This window comes from Pleurodeles waltl, chromosome 11 (genome assembly GCF_031143425.1).
Source record: "Pleurodeles waltl isolate 20211129_DDA chromosome 11, aPleWal1.hap1.20221129, whole genome shotgun sequence".
NCBI lineage: Eukaryota > Metazoa > Chordata > Amphibia > Caudata > Salamandridae > Pleurodeles > Pleurodeles waltl.
The window spans coordinates 171,636,554-171,662,027 of NC_090450.1; the positions used below are offsets into that span (position 1 = coordinate 171,636,554).

Genomic DNA, 25,474 nt, shown 5'->3' on the forward strand with positions numbered 1-25,474 from the left:
TGAATGCCCAAGTGGATACATTAGCAAGATAAAGCTTCATTACTATGAAAACTCTTTGACTTATCTTCCCCCACTTTGGATTTCCACACAAACTTGATCACAGCAGTGGCCTCTATCACAGATCATCTTCATCAACTATGAAAAGACTACAATGGATTCAGAACTCTTCAGCCATGCTACTCCTACATGTAAAGCCACAAGACCACATCTCCCCTGATTTGAGGACCCTACAGTGGTTACCGCTTGCCAGATGATCCACATTGAAGCTGCTTTGCATCCCACAAAGCAATACTTAGAACAGGACTGCTTTTCACCAGGAATAAAATCACCAAATACAATTGTTTTTATATATATATATATATATATATATATATATATATATATATATATATATATATATATAATTTTGTTATCATTTTATCAACAAACAATCAAAAAACAGCTTGTCCCTCAACACCATCCCCCAACCCCATGCTCCTATGTTGGCTCAGTTCCTAGTTCTCCTTTTCTCCTGGACATGGTCATCCTGAGTCACACCCAATGATTGCCTGGCACGCACTAGTCTCTGTGTGGGTTAATGATACTGTTCTCAGCCGCATCTGACTCCTCCGAGGATGCGCTCTGTTCACGAGAGTCAGCTGTTGGGTCCTTTAAGCGATCGAGCAGGCAGTCCCACAAAGATGTTCAATAACTATGATTTTTACAATATATAGATTTTTTTCAGGTGTGCGAAATGTATATATTGCTTATGCTTAAATATATATATGTATTATTAAATACTTAACTTGTATATAGGTCACTCTATAGTTTTCATATATGCTATTTGATTAGATGATTATGGGTCTCTGTTTTATTTATCCATCCCAATATGTTAATGCTATCATAACTATTTTATCTACAAGTTTAAGTTAACTTGGCCCTTATATAAGTTTTAATTGGTTGTTGCATATGTTGTTGGTTTAAGGATTAGGGTTTGTGTTCTATTTGGTACTAAGACTATGGAGCCTATTGGACTGCTGTTTTAGGGCTTCTAGGGTTCATATTGGACTGTTGTTTTAGGGTTTCTATTGTGATTGGTACTAGGGTTAGGGTTCATATTGGACCATGGTTTTAGGGCTTCTATTTTGATTGGGGCTAGAGCTAGGGTTCCTATTGGACTGGGGTTTTAGGGTTTCTATTGTGGTTGGTACTAGGGCTAGGGTTCCTTTTGGATAGTGGTTTTAGGGCTTCTATTGTGATTGGCACTAGGGATAGGGTCCCTATTGGACCATGGTTTTAGAATTTCTATTGTGATTGGTACTGCGTCTAGGGTTCCTTTTGGATCATGGTTTTGGGGCTTCTATTGTGATTGGTACTAGGGCCAGGCTTCCTATTGGACTGAGGTTTTAAGGTTACTGTTGTGATTGATATTCAGGACAAGGGGTGTGATTGGCCAATAGGGCTAGGTCTCCCATTGGCTCTATGGTTTAGGGTTACAAATCTGATTGGTTAGGCGTCAGGACTAGGCTTCTATTGGCCTATAGGGCTATTTAAGCCTACGGCTCAGGGCCTGTGCGGGTCGAGCCTAGGGCCAACAATGATGCCCAATTTCCCATTTATCAGAAAGGACTTAGGGCCAGATGTAGTAAGCTGTTTGCATGGTGCAAAGTACGAAAATCGCAGTTTGCGCCATGCCAACAGCCATCTGCGATGCACATTCACAATTTGCGAGTCGTACTGACTCGCAAATTGTGAATGCGACTCGCAAATAGGAAGGGGTGTTCCCTTCCTATTTGCGAATCACATCGCAATGCAGAATTGCTTTGTGACCGCGAATGCGGTCGCAAAGCAATTCGCAGTTACCACCAGTGTCACACTGGTGGTAACTCATTCGCAAAAGGGAAGGGGTCCCCATGGGACCCCTTCCCCTTTGTGAATGTTGCCTGAAAGGTTTTTTCAGAGCAGGCAGTGGTCCAATGGACCACTGCCTACACTCAAAAAACGAAACCAAATGGTTTCATTATTTTTTTTTATTTTGCAACTCGTTTTCCTTTAAGGAAAACAGGCTGCAAAATAAAAATAAAAAACTGCTTTATTGAAAAAGCAGTCACAGACATGGAGGTCTGCTGACTTCAGCAGGCCACCGTCCCTGTGAGTGCAGGGACTCGCTATGGGGTCGCAAAATGCGACCCACCTCATTAATATTTATGAGATGGGTCTTTGCGACCCCATAGCGAGTCGCAGACGGTGTCTGAGACACCGTTCTGCATCAGGATTTGCGATTCTGAAATTGCGAGTCTCACCGACTCGCAAGTTCAGAATCGCAAATTCTGACATTGCTACATCTGGCCCTTAATCCCTGCACATCCTCCAGCATCTAAACACAATTTCAGCAAAGGCATCCAACTCATGAACCACAAACAGACCGCATACAGATGCAATGTCTGATCAACCAGCACAAAACCCCACATACCACACCTCTACACATATCCACCACAACTACAACATTAAGACACCTTCATTCTCACACCAAACACAACTCTGTCTATTACCACTAACACATCCGTCCATCGCCCACACAACACAAAACCACATTATACATTACTTTCAGCCATGAAGGCACACACTTCTTGTTCCTACAAACCAACAGCACTATCCTCTATTTGCTCCTGGCAGCCCCCTTTCTATCATGACAAAACCTAAACTCAGCCTTCCATCACACCATCCACAAACACCCTCCTCCTCTCTTCACCAATTGCATACAACCATACAATCTTTACACTCCACTTCACCACACCTATTAGCTCTTCCAGTGATCAAATCTAACACAAACACACTTAACTCTTGTCCATTCCCTCTTACACACCTAATACACTCTTTTCCAAAACACATCAACACCCCCTGCTATATTCTAATACCACTCACCAGTGCTGGCTCACATACAAATCCTTCACAGAAAACCACTACAACAATATATATTCTCACTACTCCACTAAAAAAAAATAACCCACAACATCAGCACTTCAAAATAACACAAACTTTCATAACACTTCCCGTCACACCTACTCCCACTCTCATGGCTACACAATTAATAGAAATCCTGACAAATCTTTACTACTAATTTCTCACTCTTCACAAATATCTACCAGAAACACCCCAACACAGCAACATCCATTCATCCGCCTCTCATCCATTGCACAATTTAGAGCCTTACAGTATGATCCAGATGCTCCTCCATCACCCCTTACTCATAATCCTTCCACACTAAACAGACACAAACAAAATAAACAAAATGCCACTCTTAACAACTTCACATCCCCTTGTCTATTACACAATAAGTTTACTCTGCAAAAAGAACTATACTCATCATTTCACTCTCAGCCACCAAGCCTATACCCAACACACACAGACACAACAAAATGCTACTGCACCTGTCGCATCCATTCGGAGCCGGCTTCCTCGTTGTAGGGGCTTTCCCGCTGGGCCGGCGGGCGATCTTCTGGCGATCGCCTGCCGGCCCAGCGGGAAAGTCAAAATGACCCCCGCGGTCTATTGACCGCGGTGCGGTTTTTCGGCGGTTTCCGCCCGGCGGGCGGTGCCCGCCACCCGCCGGGCTCAGAATGAGCCCCTTAGTTTGCCAAATCTATATGCCCAATTTAAAAACTATCAACACTGGCCTAGTCACATTGAACCTACATCAGATTGTATAAAATCCCATACACATCACTGGACACATCCTGGATGTCATTTTTGCAAACTCTTAACTAGTTACTGTTCAAAGCACCATGACAATCACATGGTCAGACCACCATTTGGTAGCGTTCTGACATAAAACACCACAAATCAACACACCCCCATAGCACCTTACTTAAATCCATCTATCGGCCATGAAACAAAGTCGATTTTGAAGACTTAGAAATGCAACTAACAGCCAACACAGATCTAGACACAATATACTATGTTCCAAAACTTTATGAGTGGCTACGGGAAGCTTTCCACATCCTAATACCACTCAGAAAAACTAAACAGGAAAAAAGAAAACCAACACTTCAGAGAAACACAGAACTAAAAAAGCTAAAACAACAAATCAGAAGGCTGCAACAGACCTCTTACAAAACAAACAACTTTCAAGACAAACTTCAGTTACACAAAGGTAACAGAATATACAAAACATCAATCAAAAAAAGTTAAAAAAGGTACTACTCAGACAGAATTCAAAATGCTAAATCTACGATTAAAGAATTTAAAACAATTCTCAATTAATTTTGGAAGCCTACATACATGGAAGGAAGTCATCCCACTAATCAAGATATCACACACAAACTGGCAATTCATTAAACAGCCAAGGCAGACACAATGGACTCCCATTTAAAACAAAAGAAAACCATTAGTACAAACCAGTTTCCCAGAATCCCCTCCAAGAGTAAACCAACCTAGCCTCTGCACTCTTTCTAACAAATATTACAAGTTGAATTTATGGATTTTGTCAAAGCAAGCAGGCCTTTCGGCTGCCCTCCTGACCCTTGTCCACCACAAATCTTCAAGAACATTCTTTTATCTACTTCTGCTGCCACACCAGTTAGAAGAATCATCAATAACTCTTTAACTTTGGGAAGTTTTCCTGAAGACCTAAAAAAGGCATACATAAGCGTGTTATTAAAGAAAACAAACCTGGACCCGCATGACCCCAACAACTACAGATCAATTACAAATAGACCTTTCCTGGGCAAACTGATTGAAAGAGAAGCGTTGGCCCAGATGTCACAGTTCATTGAAGACACCTCCATACTTTCAGACCACTAAACTTGATTCCGTCCAGGAAGAGGCACTGAATCTTCTCTCATGGCAATCTGGGATGATCTTAAAGACACAGTCGACCGCAATGGAGTTGCTGCACTACTTCTCTTTCAGCTGCCTTTGATACTGTTGACCATGACACCCTAATTCAAAGACTCCACGAAGCCGGCATAGAAGGGAGAGCTCTCAACTGGATTACATCCTATTTTCAAAACAGAACTAATATCATCTATTCCCCTCCTTCGTATCCAAATCCTACCTCACAAAAGCAGGGGTCCCTCAAGGATCAATCATCTCACCTAAGCGTTTCTACATTTACATGATGTTATTACCAGAATTGATCAATGATTTATAACTCACGTCCTACAACTATGCAGATGACAAACAAATACTCCTTAATTTGTGATGCCCCAAAGACATTGAAAACTCATCAATTTTCAGTTGCCTCAGAGCTGTTGATAAGTGGATGACTTGGAGTCATCTCAAACTGAATGCTTCCACAACGGAAATACTCACATGTGGCGACTGGAAAAATTATGACCCACTGTGTGCCTGGCAATCTAGGACCACCTCCTCAAGTATCTAAAGAAGTAAAAAACCTTGGAATTTCCCTGGACTCCAAGTTAACAATGAATGCCTAAGTGGACAAATTAGCACGATCAAGCTTCATTACCTTGAAGACTCTGCGACACATCTTCCCCAATCTCGGATTTCCATACAAGGTGCAGGCTACCATCTCTCTTGTACTATCTAAACTGGATTACGCCAATGGCCTTTGCCATGGATCATCTCTATCTACTATTAAAAAACTACAGCGTATTCAGAACTCAACTGCCAGATTAATATTACATATGAAGCCACAAGCCCACATCTCCCCTGCCTTGAGAGCAATACATTGGTTACTGTTTGCCAGAAAATCCACCTTGAAGCTGCTTTTTATCACCCACAAAGCTATACATGGAACAGGACAGCTTTTCATCAGAAACAAAATGACCAAATACATTCAACAAAGAAACTTTGGCTCAAGATTGGAACCCCGCCTGGAAACACTACCATACAAGAAAAAGACAACAGGTAGTACTTTACTTTATTGTTTAATCATCTAAAATTAGACCATTAAAATGCAATAAAACAACCATACATAAAAAAGGTAAAACTCATAACCATCACTAAAACAAATACAATTGATACATTCCTTAAAAGACTAAAACAAGTTACAAGAAGCCTTCCTGACTTATTACTTCCTCACCATGTTGAATGCCATTTGCCAGTACAGTTTACCAAAGACAGTTTGTGAGCTAATACATTTCTAATCTTATCTATATAAGATTTAAAGGCCCTCATTACAACCCTGGCGGTCGGTGGTAAAGCGGCGGTAAGACCATTAACAGGCCGGCGGAAAAAAAAATGGAATTATGAACCGCTGCGTTCATCCGCCACTTCACCATTCCGACCGCCATGGCGGTGAAGACCGCTGGGCTAGAGATTGCGGTCTCCAGCCCAGCGGTCGTCACTAGACCGCCGATGGTATCAGGACCCTGCATACTGCAATGGATCTCGGGTGGTTGGGAACCGCCATGAGATCCATGGCGGTAGGCACTATCAGTGCCAGGGAATTCCTTCCTTGGCACCAATAGGGTTCTCCCCCACCCCCGCTACCCCTCACAAATCCTCCACACCCACTCCCCACCCCCCGCCACCCCCCAAAGGTGGCACAACCCCCCTTCCCACCCCGACCCCGAACATGTACATATACACACCCCTACACGCACACAGCCCCAACATGCACATATACACATCCCTACACGCACACATACACCCCGACAACACATACCCGCACACATACAAACAGACATGCACACTGTCCGACCCGCACACATTTCCCATACACACAACACAACCCCCTGCACGCATACACTCACTCACTCACCCCCTCTTCACTCTCACACGCATACCCCCATGCACGCACACAACACACAACACCCCCACCCCCTTCCCTACTGGACGATCAACTTGCCTCGATCGTTGATTCGTTGATCCATGGGGGCAGCTCCGCCACCAGAACTCCGTCAACAGAACACCGCCACACCGAATCATGGGACGTGATTCAGTGGGCAGTGTTCTGCTGACGTGGTGGTGGAGGTTGAGCAACCTCCACTTTCTCACCATCCGCCAGTATGGCTGCTGGCGGCTTTCCATACGAAAAAGGACGGCGGACGAAAAGACCGCTGAGGTCGTAATGACCCCCAAAGTGCTGTATACTTTAAACTAAACATACATATATGTACACTTTTGAAAGCACAACTTCTCAAATAAAATCATTCATGAGAAGTAATTCATATGACTTACAAAGTGCTATGTGCTATAATACTATAAGTTAGTTGTTAAAAGGTACTTTGTTTCAACCTTGGAACTAGAGAATTGCACATACAATTGCATGAAATAATCTGCTGTTTTAAACTGCATTCAATATCAATATGGCTGCACAATGGATTGAGAAAAAAAAAATAGTAAGTTCACCAAAACCCAGGGTTGGGGACAATTAAAGATAAGAAAAACATTCCAGAAATCATAACCTGATATCCACCAATATTCCGGGACCATAATTCTACATATAAAAGCAACAAGATTTTTTAAATACACACACTAATTAAATAGAGTTCCACATCAAGATTAGGATGTAAATCACATAAAGAACTAAACAAAAATAAAAAGCCTAGAATCTTTGAGACTAATCCAAAAGTAGGGCAGCATGAGCGTTCTTATTTATATTTTAATAACTATAAAAAAGATGGGTCTAATTAAAATCCCCGTCCATAAACTGCTGGGCCTCTATTCAACTCAGAGACCAGAGGCTAGGGTAGTCATCCTTCTCTGTTCAAGCAGCCAAACTATAGAATTATTTCCCTAAATATGAGATCTACGGATAACTATCTTGTATTCTGAAGACTACTCAAGAGTTGGCTCTTTCCTTCATAACCACCATATCCAAGCAGCAATGAACTACATATGACGTGTTGATAAATACTTACAGGCTGATTGTGTGTATATTACAGATATGTATAGTTCTTTAAGAAGTATGTATATTTACTATTTCATAATAATAAAATATACACCTAGGCCCTCATTATGACATTGGCGGTAAATCCCACTTACCGCCATGCTGACTGCCGCCAACATACCGCAGCTACGGCGGATATCCGCTTACCATTTTATGACACACACACACCAATCCTTCACTATTCAGCCACACACACGAATCCACCACCCCAAAGGTCAGTGATAAATTGGCGGTATCAAAACCCACACTGTTACGCCAACAGAACAACGCCCACAACATTATAACCCACGAATCACGATGGCGGACATTCAATGGCAGTAAATCATTGGCGGTACATACCGCTGCGCTCCAAATACACACACTCAAACAAAACACCACAGTGGACAATTCAAGCAACACACACCTGACAACCGTACACACACCACACCCACACACCCACACCACTATAAAACACACACCCACATTACCCGCAACCCTTTACGAATTCAAAACTTTGCCACCAGGAAGAGACAGCAAGAGCACTCACACAACCAGAGCCACATACCAACATCATCTATACACCACCCACTCACCTTACATCACAGACCCCAACACATCACCCTACACACCCTCACCCACACCACTCACACTACACACATGGCACCATAACAACACCCCAGATTCTCTGGTAAGTCAACACTATACTACTACTACCTCCCTACCTGCATGCTATCACATACCCCCACCCTCACTCCCATCAATTCACCACTTCCCACACACCCCACCATCAAAACCCGCCCATCCCAATGCCAAGCCCTGCATGCACCACCATTGCATGGACATTACTCACAGACCTGCATGGACACCTATTACTAAAGCATGCACACTAGAGAGAATCAGCTGGCCCACCAAATAACAACTCACACAAGGCAAAGTTGCCAAGGCAATAACAACCATAGAGGGCAACCCACCCATGCACAATATGTCACACACAGAAACAATAACACTGCATTTACATCCCCACAGGTATCCCAGCCAATGTCAGCGAAGAAGAGGTGCCAGCAATTTCCAGTCCCCCCACAGAAGAGGCCCACAGTGATGACAGCAGCTCTGTCGCCTGGATCTGAATGACCAACCTGTCCCATCAGGGACCTCTGGACAGTCTGTTACCCAGGCACGGTCTCACACCACCACAGAGCCTCCCCCTCAGGAAACACCACCACAGCACCCACCCAGCATGCCCAGACCTCTGTCCCCAGGACACATCAATAAGCAGTGTGTCCACCACTACAGGGACCCCAGACCACCCCACAAACCCAGGACAATCTGGGCCATGGGGGCAGTGGCAGTAGGCACACGGTTAAGGGGACAGATGCACAGGACAACAGGGAAGCTGGAAGGATTGCTGTGTGCCAGGGGGAGGACAGGCCAAGGGGACCGACTCTCCAGGAGGCACTCACCACAATCCTGGGAGCATACCAACATTCCCAGGATACACTGGGCCAGATACTGGACAAGTTGCAGCAGAAGATGCGGTTGCAGGAGGGACAGTACCTGGGAATCAGGGAAGACTTGAAGTCCATTAACACCACCCTGGTCTCCATTGCAGGGGTGCTAGCAGGCATGGGCAACTGTATGAGGGAGGCAGTGACACACCAGTGGGCCCCTGTCACTAGCCAGACTACTGAACGGCCCTCCTCCTCCGCTGCCGCTAGTGGACAGGAGGCCTCACTACAGGACCTACAGGCCACCAGCACCCTTCACCCTGCAGAATGAGAACCACCCCGCAAACGTTCCCTGTGATCCAGGCAGAAGCCAGAGGCTATTGCCAAGACCCCCACCAGGAAATGAGACTCTCCTGATTGTCACCCTTGTGTCCCACTCTGTCACCCTATCACCTTGAACTGCCATTGTTCCCCTTCCTATGTCTTCTAGGACAATGCACCTGTGCTACAAATAGACTGGACTATACCCTGGACTTTCCTCCATCATCACCCCAGCCCATTGCACTTCCCCCTTTTCTTCAGAGCACTGCAATAAACACACTTTGAAAAAATACAAGTATGGAGTATGTCAAATGATTTAAGTATGTATTCATTTAACAAGTTTTAAACATTGCAATTCAACTATACAGTAAAGTTTACAAAGGAAAGACCTGTAGTTGGCTGCAGTGAACACACCAGGAGCAATAGTGAGGCACCAACATCTGCAAAAAGAGATGCCAAAGGGTACAGTGAGTGGGCATAGAAGGAGGAACTCACAGCCTGCCAGTGACAATGTCAAACATTAAACTGTCAATGAAATGTGATGTTACACTGTCTTACCTGTGTGTCATTGGAAGTATTGACGAATCACTGCACTTCTGTTATCCTCATCCTCTGCCTCCTCATCTTCACTGTCCACAGGGTCCACTGCTGCCACAACGCCATCTCCTGCCTCCTCCGGCAGAACAGGCACAAGGCGTCTCAAGGCAAGATTGTGCAACATACAGCATGCCACGATTATCTGGCAGACCTTCTTGGGTGAGTAGCACAGGGATCCACCTGTTAGATTGAGGCACCGAAACCTGGCCTTCAGGAGGCCAAAGGTACCTTCAATAATCCTTCTTGTTTGCCAATGTGCCTCATTATGACGTTTTTCTGCCCATGTCCTGGGATTTCCTCACAGGAGTCAGTGACCATGAGAGGTTGGGGTAACGTAAGTCACCTGTACATATTGAGGGACACCTGTTAGCCACACACTAACCCTCATGGCCCACACCATACCCATACACCAACATCCACCGGGTGGGAACCAGGGCTCACCTATTCGCCACACCCAGTGCCTCTGGAGTTGGGCCATCACATTGGGATGCTGCTATTCCTTATGATAAAGGCATCATGCACCGACCCAGGATACTTAGCACTGACATCGGAGATGTACTGGTCTGCCAAGCACACCATCTGGACATTCATCAAGTGAAAACTTTTTCGATATCTGAAGACCTGTTCATTTTCCCAGGGGGGGACAAATGCAATATGTGTTCCATCAATAGCCCCAATAATGTTGGGGATATGTCCCATTGCATAGAAGGCAGCCTTCACTGTGGCCAAATCCTCCACCTGTGGGAAAACGATGTAGCAGCCAACACTCTGATCAGCACTATTGAGAACATTAGCTGTGACATTCCTGCTGCCAAGCCCACTGTCACTTGGAAAGAACCAGTTGCCAAGAAATGGAGCACTGATAGCACTTGCACAAGAGGGGGGATCCCAGTGTGGTGACTGATAGCAGATATCAGCTCATGCTCCAATTGGGCACACAGCTCTGTGATTGTGGCCCTGTCAAGTCTGTAGGTGAGGATGATGTGCCTGTCCTCCATTGTTGCCAAGTCCACCAGGGGTCTGTACATGGGGGGATGTCTCCATCTCCTATTCATCCGCAGCGGTTGCAATCTTTGGGGCAAAAGAATGAGGAGCCAGTCCTAATCTGAACATTGTAACCACTACAGTTCAATGCATAATGTGATTTTTACTATTTCTAGGTGGTATATGTTCTGAATGTATAATTGTGAACTGTGACGCAGTTAGGATCCATGGCCTGCCCCCCCCTCTACTGAAATGGCATCCGCCTGTCCTGTATGGAGGGACAGATGGAAGTGAGATAATTCCGTTGATGTTGTGCGCCGTTGCGGGAGGCAGTCGGGAACCGCTGTGCAACTCCTCATTGGATAATATTGGCCCCTACGGGGTACAGTGGCCAATGGTGATGTACACCGGCGGTGACGGTATGCACTGCCGTGGACGTGACCACCATTTTCTATCTGTTCACTCACTTGCTACCTGACCTTCAAAGGAGAGGACCTACACTGCATGTGCTGCTCTGACCTTTGTCTAGAACCTACCATGGCTCGTGTGACTGGGGAAAGGACCCCTGTCTCCACGTCGGTGGAGTTGGAGAGACTGATGGATGGGGTCCTACCCCAGTACCGACTGCTGTATGGGCCTCCAGACCAACAGGTGAGAACACTGTGAGCACGATGCATGGGGCATAAAGGCATGGAGTGGTGTGTGTGAAGGCCTCGTGTAGGGGGATTTGGTGGACCATGATTGTAACAAGCAGGACGGTCTGACTAATACATTTCTCTGTGTATATTTCCTCTTCAGGTCAGCCCCCATCAAAAGAAGGGTATATGGCGTGCCATCACCTAGGACGTACAGACCCTGGGGATCTATGGCAGGTGGGGCACCCACTGTTGGAAATGGTGGGAGGACCTGAGACGCTGGGCATGGAAGATAGCGGAGGCCCAGCTGGGGATGGCCTCCCAACGAGGAAAGGGTACTTGTCGAATCCTGACTCCCCTGATGGCCCTCATACTGGCGGTGGCCTATCCGCGCTGGATGGGCGCTTGGGGGCATCACAGCAGCAACAACGGGGTGATTACAGTGCCCATCATTACTACTAACGCCTGGTGGGGTGGTATCCGGGTGGGGGATGTGTGCTTGTGGGTGCCCTTAGGCCAGGCCTGACATTGCAGAGTAGGTCCCATGTTGGGCAGGGTTCTGATGTGAAATTCCTCCAACCTAGCTAGTAGGCATCCATTACTGGGCAGGGGTGTGTGGGTCCCAGGTATGCTGCACTTGGCGGTATATGTCCCTCCCCATGACCTGGTGACTAGCATTGTTACTGGTAGTGCATTGCTTAGTGAGTAGGGCTATTTTATGTGTGTGAGTATGTTGTGAGTGTGTTGTGTACGCCAACGGTGGTGTTGGTGCAGCCATTGGCCAAGTGCATCCTTTGTCTCCTGCCCTTTTCGTTTTGTCACCTTGTCCTTATGTGCATTAGCATCATCTGGCAGAGGAGCAGAGGCACTGGGGATGGAGGTAGCTGCATCCCACAGGACCCAGGAGGCAGAGTCCACCGACGGTGAGGGCACCAGTGGGACGGAGGGCGAGGGGAGCACTACGGCAGAGACTGGAGGGGAGAGTTCGAACACAGATACCTCCTCCGATGGAAGCTCCCTGGTGGTGGCAGACACTTCTGTGCCCACCCCAGCTACAGGAACAGCCTCCACCCCCCCAAACCAGCACTGCCCTCCCAGCAGCCCCTCACCCAGGAGGGTGGGCATCTCCTTCGCCCCAGGCACATCAGGCCCTGCCCCAGTAAACCTTGCTGCCCTGAGTGAGAAGGCTATTGACCTCCTGCGATCCATCTCTGTTGGGCTGTCAACCATTGTGAATGCCATCCAGGGGTGGGCAGCCCAAATGCAACAGTCCATTGCATTTTTTGAAGGGCATTCACACTGGCGTGGTGGACCAACAGAGATCAATCCAGGCTCTTGCATCCTCTCTGATGGCAGCCATTGTCCCTGTTTCCACCATCCCCCCTCCAACTCCCTCTACCCAATCCCATTCCCCTCAACCCCAACCTATCCCAAGCACACAGGCAGACGAGCATGTACACAGGACAACACACAAGAGTGGCACACACAAACACAAGCACCACACTTCTTCCCACAGGCACTCACACAAACACCATCCAGATGTAGACATACCAACTTCCACTGCCTCCACTGTGTCCCCCTTCTCCTTGTTGTCCACCTCCCTCCCAGTTATGTCTACACTCACACCTGCATGCAGTACATCCTCATCCACTACCACCATCACCAGCACACCTATCAGATCACACACCTCACTGGCAGTCACCAACCCCACATTATGCACACGCCCCTTTGTCCTCTCCCACTGTGTCTGTGCCCCCTCCTCCCAAGGTTCACAAACGCAGGCACTCAGACACCCAACAGCCATCCACCTCACAACAGCATCCAGCCCATGCACCTGCACCCAAACACAGCAGACACCTCCTACAACCACTCCCTCTACCTCCACTCCCAAACTTTCTCCCTCTTCCCACGCCAATGTCCCTAAGAAGCTTTTCCTCTCCACCGTTGACATCTTCCCTGCCCCTCCTCCCCCAATCCTTCAGGCCAGGGTGGTCAAAACCCACGCAAGCACCTCAGCCTCCCAGTCCACATGCCCAATAGTGTCCACAGCAACTCCAGGTGGGAAAGGATCCCGAGCACCAGGCAGCCACACAGAAAGGGTGCCAGCCCTAAGTGCTGCAAGGAAGGGCAAGGAGCCACCCCCAGCTGCTGCAAGGAAGGGCAAGGAGCCACCCCCAGCTGCTGCCAAAAAGAGCAAGGAGCCATCCCCAGCTGCTGCCAAAAGGAGCAAGGAGCCATCCCCAACTGCTGGCAGGAAGGGCAAGGGGCCTGCACCAGAAGGCAGTAAGGACAAGGGGCCTGGTGCTGGGACTCAGTCGGAGCCCACACCACCAACCATGGTGGTACAGCTGTCCGAGGCTGTAGGGAATGGGCTGGAGCCATCCTCTGCCACCACCACCAGCTCAGGCAGCAGCACCGCCACCAGCACCGCCACCAGCAGCGGCAGCAGCACCAGCAGTGGGCAGCTGTCCAAGACTGCAGGGGATGGGCTGGAGCCTCCCACCACACCTACCACCAGCTCCGCCAGCAGCACTGCCACCAGCACCACCACCAGTGGGCAGCCATCCAAGGCTGCAGGAAATGGGCTGGAGCCTCCCCTCACAACTACCACCAGGAGCAGCACCACCCCTGAACAGCTGTCACCACCGGCGGACAGTGTGTAGTTGTGCGACCTGCCCCCTGCATATCCTGTAGGATTGACACCCAGTGAGAGACTGTGACCCTGCATTCCCCAAGATCTGCATCACAGGGCACGATGCCCCATCCAGAACCAGTGGATAAGCCATCCACTCACCCCATCCTCCCCAGGATGAAGATCACAGGGCACGATGCCCCCTCCAAAACCAGTGGAGAAGCCATCCACTCACCCCATCCTCCCCAGGATGAAGCTCACTGGGCACGATGCCCCCTCCAGAACCAGTGGAGAAGCCATCCACTCACCCCATCCTCCCCAGGATGAAGCTCACTGGGCACGATGCCCCTCCAGAACCAGTGGAGATGCCATCCACTCACCCCATCCTCCCCAGGATGAAGCTCACTGGGCACGATGCCCCCTCCAGAACCAGTGGAGAAGCCATCCACTCACCCCATCCTCCCCAGGATGAAGATCACAGGGCACGATGCCCCCTCCAAAACCAGTGGAGAAGCCATCCACTCAACCCATCCTCCCCAGGATGAAGCTCACTGGCCACAATGCCTCTACAGAACCAGTGGAGATGCCATCCACTCACCCCATCCTCCCCAGGATGAAGCTCACTGGGCACAATGCCCCTACAGAACCAGTGGAGATGCCATCCACTCACCCCATCCTCCCCAGGATGAAGATAACTGGGCACGATGCCCCCTCCAGAGCATGTTGGCAAGTCACCCACTTGAGAGACTGTGGCCTTGCACTCCCCAGGACAGAGTAATGGGCATGTTGCCCCCTCCAGGATCAGTTGCGTTGTTCCATCTGCCGGCTGTGGTGCCCCCTGTTCCCCGTCGCCCTGAGGTGCCTGCCTATTTATGAACTGATGCCCCTGCAGTGTTCTCTCCGTGTTGTTGCAGGAGTCAAGTGGGGACTTGGACTTTGTAATGTGGCCCTGTGGTCCACGAACATTGAGGACTGGGCAGTGTCCCTTCATTTGTAAATATGTATATACTTTTTGATTTGGATGCACTTATTGCTACTATATTTTTCTTATTACCCTCACTTTAATCTATTTGTGTTGTCCTTGCATTATTCCTGAGGGGTACGGGTTCAATATGTTATGTTACTACATCTGCTTGTGTGTATGGTGTTGGGGGTGTTGAATGTTGCGTGTGTGTGTCACGCTCTTTTTCCATCCTCCCTCCCCTGTGTGCTAGGTGGCTGTACTCACCGTGGTCGTCTTTGCCGTTGTTGGTGTTCGTGGTGGAGCAGGACGTAGAACAGCATTGGAAATATGTGCAGCTCGCTCTCCATTGTGGCGTAGTTCTTCCCTGAGTGTCCACAGGTGAGCCCTTTGACTTCTGAGATCTGTTTCCGCCAGGCTTTTGATGTTGTTGGTACAACCCCGGAAAAGGTGGTGGTTTCCTATGTCTTAATTCTATGGCCAGAACATTGGCTTCCACCTGGCTTTAGGCGGTTACCGCCGTGGTGCCTGTTGATTCTGCCCTGGCGGTCGGTGTGGTAAAGTGGCTGTCTGTCTGAGCTCCTTCTGCCATGGTCATAATTTGGTGGTACTTACCGCCAGCCTGTTGGCGGTATTACCGCTGTTTTATCACCAACCGCCAGGGTTGTAATGAGGGCCATACTCTTTGTGCCTGTTTAACAAATGTATATTTACTCACGGTTAAATGTATATGTGTGTGTATCTGTATGTGTGCATGTGTGCATATGTATATGTGTATATATATATATATATATATATATATATATATGTATATTGTTCTATGCTTACCATATTCATAGGCCATTTCATAGCTCTTAGATAAGCTGTTGTATTAGATACTCATGAATCCCTGCCTTCTTTTTTATATCAGAATGTTATCTTAACTATTTTAAAAGCAAGCATTTTGCTATTGAAAAACTGAGGAAAGAAAAATGAATGTTAGAAAAGTACACTTATAAATTAACATACAATATTGCAAATGCTGAAAGTTTGTGTTTATACAATACAACTTTACATCTCATATTACTATATTCCTTACACATATATTTTGTTAATATGTATTTACATATCTATTTATTTATGACTCTAGTCCTACTGTACTAGAGAAAAAAAAAAATGTCAAAAATAAATAAACACAATAAAAAATAAAACAAAATAAAGTGTACTCTTTTGTAAGCTTAACTATGTCTCCCCATCACCCTATGTCTCTATCAGTCTATCCTCCATCCCCACTCTGACTCATCCCAAACCCATTCTACTACTTTGACATCCAAAATAACCCTCAGTTTACTACTATGATCTCCCAAGCAACCCTACTAAATCCTCTCTCATTTATTTCACTTTTGACTCATCCAAAACCCCTTCTACTACTATGATCTCTATAACCCCTTTTCACAGACTCTTCCCTCCTCCATCTCTCCTTTACTCATTCCAAACCTCACCCTATTACTATAAACTTCCAATTAACACGTCTGGATTCTTCCCTCCTCTCTCCCTCCATAACTCCTAGTTAATCCCACTAACAAACTCACATATCCTCCGCTCAAATTAGCTCATTCTAATCCTAATACTGTACTCATATTTCCCTATACTAATCCACCACTTATTCCTCTTGGGTTCCGGAGTAGCATGCTACTTGCAGAAAAGTGCTTTGACGCCTTGTCAAAGGTAGTAAGAGCAATGTAATTACAATTACAAGTGCTTCACTATTGAAATATTGCGAAAAATATACACTAAAAAATAAATTATAGATATAAAAATACACAAATAAATTAGCTTAAAATACAGCAACAATTGAAAGTCTTAGTTTGTACAATACAACTTTAAATTTCGATATATTATTATATATATATATATATGTATACCCTTTCTATATACTATGTATCTATATATTTATTATTTCACCCCTACTGTAGAAGAAAAAAACATACCTGACTCTCTCCAATACACTGGTCCACCTCTCACCCTATACCTCTCTCAATATATCCTCCACTTCCACTCTCTGACTCATCCCAAACCTCATTCTACTACTATGACCTCCAAAATAACCCTTTCTAGACTTTGTTCTCCTCTATCCCTCTCTGGCTCAACCCAATCCTCATTTTACTACTGTGATCTTCCAAATTCCCCTTTCTAAATTCTTTCTTCATATATTCCACCTTTGACTCATCCCAAACATCATTTTACTACTATGAGCTCCCTAATCCATTTCTAGAGTCCCTTCCCTCTTTAATCTCTCCTTTTACTCACCCCAAACCTCATCCTACTACTATAATGTCCCAAATAACTTTCTAGACTCTTCCCTCTTCTATCCCTCCATTGTCCTATTCAACCAAACAAACAGACTTGCATGCCCACCGCTCAAATTAGCTCATATTTCCCTATAATAATCCACCACTAATCCTTTTTGGATTCCAGAGTAGTGTGCTACTCACCGAAAGGCGCTTCGACACCTCATCATGAGTAGTAAGCGCTATATAAATAGTTACAATTTCTTGTCCTAATTGAAGAGCCTGTCTGATAATGGGGGTGCTACTGTGAGGCCCAATTGGCATTGGGAACTGGGCGCTCTAAGGGACCCTTAAACATGTTTTGATAACAGGCCAAAATTTGCTAGTTAAAGGAACATTTGCCCTTCTGCTTGCAGACAATATTGCTTGTGCACATCACCCTATGTAGTAGTCTTCAAAATAGAGGGCTGGAGGCGTGCCATATTTTCTGTGTAGTCATATATGATACATTTACATACAATTAATTGAAATGAAACTCCGTTACATGGTAAAGTGGTTATCCTGAATTTCTGAGACCAATCCAGCCCTTTTGGATCTAACTGAACACCGCTGATATCATGCAGGCAGTAGAATTTTAACCATAGCTGAAGTTACAACATCCCTTTTGAAAACTACTACAATATTCCTCTACCCACAGAATAAAACTCATTTTGGGGCAAAAAGACCACATAAAAGGCTCTTTTCCATAGCAAACATATTTCACTGAAGGAGCAATATTGAAATGCCTTGCTTTGAAATTCCTTTACCTTCACAGAAAATGGCATGATCTGGAGAGAAAACGTTGCTAGTTATGTATGAACCCGGTTTTTTAAACCAGAATAGCTTCAGAAAAATCCAAGCACTGTGAGTACGGAGAAAGTCTAAGCCCTGGTTGGGGAAAGAGTGATCTTGCAACTACTTTCACATCTTATTTCTCTCAGTTATCAAAATAAAAATAAAAGTATGAACTTTGCACTGTGCAAACGTTCCTGTTTCTGAATGAGTAATGTGTTACTTTCACAAAATGTATTGCTTTAGTCAAATGTTTATTTGAAACTTTTGAACCTGTGGAAGCCAAAAAGGGAAGTCTTGGCAAAGGCTTGTAATGGTGCAGCGTGATGAACATGTTTAGTTTTGGATGATGTGTTGAAGTTGGCACGTGGCACTGTCCATGGGTACATAATTATTTAACGCAGGACACTTAATGTACTGTTTATTATAGTGATGATCACTATAGGTTTTTAGGTCGAAGTCTGCGAAAGACTGATTAGGGGCATGTCCATAGCTGACCTGAAAAGTAGCTCTACCCATCGATTTCCATTGGCTTTTTGTTTTGCCATCCTTATGCTTTCTGTGTGATGGCTTTATTCGTTTTAGCCTGCCCATCTAGTCTTTGACTGTACCATGGGGCATAGCCTGTTTACCATCTCTCTGATTGGCTCCCTTTATTCTTCCTTAAGTGCTTTCCTTTCAGGAACTTTTTTTCTGAAAGCATTTGATGAGAGTGAATGCATTTGCACCATTCTCTCTGCTCCGAATCCCACACAAATTGTGTGAAAGTATCCCAAGCAAAATTCCGCCATATGTTACTGCTTGCTGAGCATAATGAATGGTTGTTCTTTTGCATGTGTTTTCCACAACATTATTTGTATGAATTTTGTTTGCAAGACATAAAGCTTGCAGGGGTGTTTTGCAAACATCATAAAACATTGCATCCTTTAAAGAGTTTGTAAATGTCACGTACATTGGCAGTTGAACTGTAAGATGTGCCCATCCCAACTAGGGTCCTTTACTGATAATTGTGCTCTTTGATTGCAATATACCAGTGAACTGAAGTATACAAAAAGTGATGGATGGAATGCTTGAATTATTCGCTACCCCTGGTAAATACTCAGACTTCCAGTCCATTGTTATTTTGCACACGATTCCACCTCAGTTTGGACATAGCTATATGCAAATTAGTCTTGACTCTGCTCAAATGGAAACAGTCTAGCCCGAGCTGCCAGGTCCTCCCTGAGATGGAACACAAGCAACCTGCAAGAGCACGCATGGAAGGAAGTGGATGGTGGTCTCCGTATAATGGATCTAGTAGTAGACTGGAAGGCTAAGGAGTTAGCAACACATTTACATTTTAAAGTTTGTGAAACTCATTTGGCCACACAATGAGGACCAGGAATCAATATGGAAAGTTTAGTGGGTTTATTACAAATTGGTAATCACTCCAATATAAGCGCATCTCAAAATCAAATTGTAAAGATACAGAATCAGAACCAGCAAACTGAAGCACCAAATTAAGTTTAATCTCAATAGCATAAGGCATATAGAAATTACAATCACAGCAACACAGATATTAAGAAACGGGAGTGGACTCCCTTAAAGGGATTTGGATTGTTCCTTCTAAACATGAAGAGAGTTAAGATCATCTGATTCAAGTTCTACCTAGAATGGGGAAATGCAGACTAAAAGGTCTCAAGGATTCTAGAATGAAGAAAGATAGGTGTCAGCATCATTAAAGACTCCAGTATAAGTCTTCTAAAAGAAGGGAATCAGTGTTAGCATGGAGCTACACACTGTAAGGGCAAAAGAGTGCAGAGAAATCTGCACCTCTCCAAGTCCAAAGGAATCTGCAGTAAGTCTAACAATATGAACACAAACTTAAAGTGGAAAGTTCCAGGAGCATCCATATCTCTAAAAATGTCACCAGAAGCCCAATTATTTCTCTTTCTCACAGGGCATATCTGCAACAATATTCGAATCTCCCATCCCACAGAGCTTAAATGACCAGGTTAACCTTGAGCATCCCCGTTCCAGATACAGAATGAATAGGAAGCTTCTTCTGCTCATTAAATTGCCCCATCCATGCCAAGATTTCTGTTCTCAGGCCTCTCTATCTCTAATACACAATACTCCTTTATCTAACTAAGAAATCACAAAGGCACACCTGCAAAAGAAAAACACATGCGGAACACACAAAAAATACATCTCATGTTAAAATAGAGTCCTAGTTGAGCTAACTTAATAAAACATTGTCAGAGTGCACTTCTAATATACGATTATGGTGGTAAATATTGGGCCTGATTACGATCTTGGTGGATGGGATACTCTGTCACAAACGTAGTGGATATCCCGTCCCGGGTTACAGGTTCCGTTATATCCTACTGAACTTGTAAAACGGTGGATGGGATATCTGTCACGTTCACAACACAGTATCACATTTGCCAAGGTCATAATCAGGCCCATAATGTCTGAATAAATGCAAAAACATGAACAAAGTAATTAATGATCACATGTGCATTGTGCTTTCAGTAAATGCAATATATCAAAATACAAGTGTAAATGTGAATGAGAACTACAAATCTTCTTAGTGAAGTTAAACATTACATCTTCAATATTACCTTTTGATACTTCACTTTACATTATTAGTGATGAAGCTCACAGAATTTATGATGTTGGTTACATATTTGTATTACTTCTGTAACATATAGGGGTGTTACGCTGCTACAAACCCAAGACCAGTTTTGCGCTTATTAAGGATTATCAGCTGAGTACAGCTTTGTTGCACAGTGTGGTACCCACATCTGGCCATGCTTGTCCCACTTAGGGCAGCGCCCCATTGCGGACATAAAGATAGCAATCGTAAATGCCCTTTGTGAATTCCCAAAGTTGTAAACTTAAACTTTTGGTTTAAGTTTAGAACAAAAGTCTAGGTTTACCTGTGTGAATCAGGCCCCTCCTCTTTAGGTTTAAGTTTTAGTGGGTACGAAATGTAAACAGTCAAGGTGTACCTCTTATGATTGCTTGTGAGGTAGACCAGTATTTTCCACTAAAACATTTATTTTGACACAGTGTTATATATTTTATCAAATAGAAACAAGACAAATTCTGTTAAATAAAAAACTCCATGAGTAGAGGCCCAGTTGTAATAAAACTATTACTAGTGTCTGCAGGTTCTCTGCATCAGCATCTGTGGTGTTACGGACTGTGTTATTTGATTGCTCAATGTGTCAGTGTGAGGAAGAGTAGACAATGCACAGTATCGGAGTTTTTAGACCGATACAATGATTTGCTGATCTTAGATTCACTTACCTTTCAGAGTAGATCAACAGAGTCAGCGGCACATCAGCACCTGCCAGTGCAGATGCTCGGTCTCACAATGACAATACACCACAAGTGGAGGGCTTTGAGAGTCAATTGTCTTTAGCCTCCAACTTGCGGAACTGTGGTCACAATGCCAGTTAGTGATCTCAGGGCTCATGTTGATTGCTGAGTTCTCGGTGTGAGGCTCATGGCTCTTGAAGGGGGTTGGCACACAAGTGTGTGGTTGGGTTGTGGTCCGCAGGAGTCTGCACAGTGGCAGTTGTCAAAGGCAGTCACATGCTTGAAGAGAATTCTGCCACCAACCTGATAACTCCTAGTGCACACAGCTTCAGGGTGCAAACAGAAGGAAAAAGATACTTTGAACAACATATATTCTTACAGCAGTCTGTTTCAGGGATTTCCTGACTCTTTCTGCATTTTTCAATAGTGCTCAGTTACAGTCTTGATCAAGGCTTGGTAGCAATTTTAGGTTTATTTGAGAAGTCCTTATAAGAAAAGGCATTTGTGAACAGCTGGATTTGCAGCACTGGCCTGAATTATGACAGGTTCTCTAGGCACACAAACATGTATGTACCATAACAATATATTCCTATTGTCAAGCTATGCAGATGTGGATTTAAGAAAAGTAAATCCATACTTACTTATCTTCACTATATTTTGGTAGTCGGTATTCTATTGACAATGTTTTTGTAGTTTAATATTTGCATGCTTGCTATCCTGACATTAAGCCTGATAAGTACCCACATGCATGGCTGCATCTATCCTTATACACTGTATAATATCCAAGCATATGCTGTGCACCAATTGTTATTGCTTTTTTCCACATAAGCCAAATTACCACCAACACCCTTTCAGCCATGACCCTGAAGAATGCCCAGGAACCAGATAAAAATCCTGACCTCCTGAGGATTACAAAAAACTAGATAAATTATAAATATGGAGTAGCCACATTAACCATAGTTGAAAAATAAAGGTAGGGCATAAGAAGGGCTATGGAAAGTTGTATGTAAATACCAAACCATACATAACAATGTTCCACTAGGTTTTCTGCCTCATATGTCTTCACATTTTGTTTTATAGTTGTACATGTATGAACTGAAATTGTCTTCACCTTTCTAACTATTCAATGAGAAGAGATATTAACAACATATCTTAGCTCTGTTATATCAGGTTTATTTGGGGTTACTTCTTTATGAAAACGACCTACACTCCTTTTTACTGTCCTATAATGTATTTGCAGAAGCTCAATTTATTTCTCTTTTCACTTGCTAGAGTAAAATCATTTAACCACTTTTGCTGCACACATTATTTCTTTGAAGCTTCCCTGCACTGTTCACCTCACAGTGTTTCTCCTGTAACTCTGACTGCTGCGTGCTCTGAGTGAACTGCTATTTTAATTTCTTAGTGAAACAGACTTGTTGAATGATGCTTTGATACCTTCCTGTAAAACACTGTAGCCCTCGTTTCCTCCCATTCCATTAGGAACCCTGTGCCACCAGGCATTTCTAGAGATGGTTCCAACGTGTCAGAATCAGTTTTTCACGGAATCTATTATTGTTCTTTGTACCTGCCAGAGCTTTACGTGCTTTATGAAGTTCTGTTTAATTAATTCATCAACTTCAGCCCTAGGAGACCCAGCATTTATATATCTCTGTGAGTCAGGTTTTGTGTCAGGATGAGTTTTAAATTAATATCGCCTCTTAAACCATTTTCTGCCCCTTGATGGCACACGTTTCTCCAAGCAGTCAATAGAGGCTTTCTAAGTCATGCATTCAGCTGAATATGCGTTTCATACAGTATCCGTGTAGCTGATAATATAAGTTCATTATAGCGCTATTGAGCCCGTTGCTTCAAGTGCATCCAGGGTTCCATGTTTCAACTGATGTGGGTTCAGAAGCTATTTTCTTTTGTGTAAAAGGGTCACCACACACATATGGTTCGATTCACTGTGAACGGTCATACCTTTACACCTATAGGCATGCTTCTACATACAGGTTTAAACCTACAACCTTTGCAAATTCACAAGCATCCCTGAATCTCCACCAGTTGGTTTGTAGGGGTGCCACTGAGAGTACGAAGTGACTTCTGCCGTGTTGCTTTTTACAGGGTCCGATTCCACTTTGAGGAATTGCAGCCCACTATACCAATCCACATTTTTTTCTTTCTCTCCAGCTGTAAAACAAGTGTACACATAAAGCTCTTACTACGTATCCCCACAATTTCTGGGGGTGCTTTGTTCCCTTTCTCTTACTAGAAATTAAGTTACTCCAACACTGTGCTAGAGTGAAGTTCTGACAATTTTCAGTGTTGGAGGAGGCGTTTGTGGAATGCAACAAGCACACAAGTGTGTGGGCATTCTAAACTCTCAAAGCAAACAGCGACTTGAACCTTCCACTTACTATTGGTTATAAGGGGGGTCTTACTAATGCATATTTTTTCACAGTAATTTTTCACACATTTAAGCAATAGTGAATATATTTTAGGTTGACAGATGTCCTTTGGTGATTAGCTGCCCAGTGTAAAAGGAGCCATTTTCAGCTGTAAATATAGGTTTACAGTCATAGATAACTTTGTGGATTGAACCCTAAATGTCAATGACGCTCACAAAGCATCATAAATATGCACATGGACGTATCATACATGAAGCACATCCAACCCACCCCTCCATTGAGCAACACATGGAACATAAATACAGTAATGTCAAATACTGCTGACACAACTCTATTTGAGAGCATCACTCTACCAATAGGAAATGTGCCAAAAATATCCGTAACCTGCAACTACTGCAATACAACAAACACATTTCTAAGTTCATTCTAGGTGCCTTGGTGGAGAGAGGGGAATATATATAGAAACCACGTGTGGTTCAGGTGAAGCAACTTCTGGCACCACAATTGACCTACACACTCACCTGAAATAACTGCGGTACGATCACACAAGAAGACATTACAAGCATTTGTGCATGGTTTTCTTCAGCTGCCCTACTACTGACTCACTAGCATAAGCTACAGTGATACAGTCCTCTACATAGGCTATGAGTAATGTGTCAACAACACAGACTTTGTGGTACAGCACTCTGCACCGACCATTGCCACCTCATCTATTCAAGTAGCTGTGGTCTCATGGCCTGCTCTAGCTTTTGTGGGCAGTTAGCAAACACCTCCAGCCAGGGTGTCACCATCGTCATTTACTGCAACAGTTCCTCAATAAAGCTGGCCGCAGTGCCAGCATGAACATCCTGCCACATTGATACTAACACAAAGTATGATATACAGGATACATTTCTGTAGACAGGATGAGTATGAAATATTTCTACTACCAGAGACTCCAGAAGACACAGTCACACCCATTGTCTAAATCCAGGGCCTGCTTTATGAAACACTGCACTGGCTCAGTACAGAGAACCTATTTTATGCCCACAAAACAATCCACCCACCTCTTCAAGTGATAGCCATCTCCAACAAATCTCCTCTCTGTTTGATGGGAGCCACATGATACTGAAGCAAGTGAACAAGACAAACCCATGCAGAGATCTGCATATTGCAGAGCTAACTGAGAAGCAACAGCAGCAGCAGGAAAAAAACTGGCCTGAGAGCTGAGGGTGGCTGAAAGGTCCATCTCACCAAGTAGCTACAGCCACTTTGTATGCCATTGATATTTACTAACAGTATGGTTA

At 44.6% G+C, this 25,474-nt stretch overlaps 1 long non-coding RNA gene across 5 annotated transcripts in view; it reads right to left on the reverse strand.

The window, feature by feature from the left end:
- Positions 1-25,474, reverse strand: part of LOC138265550 (uncharacterized) — a 205,383-nt gene that overhangs the window by 32,636 nt on the left and 147,273 nt on the right. The window contains exon 2 of one of the 5 annotated variants that reach the window (XR_011199381.1): positions 21,787-22,124. The exons of the other annotated variants lie outside the window; for them this stretch is intronic. This is a non-coding gene — a long non-coding RNA (uncharacterized lncRNA). The remainder of the gene's footprint in view (positions 1-21,786; positions 22,125-25,474) is intronic. 5 annotated transcript variants of the gene reach the window in all.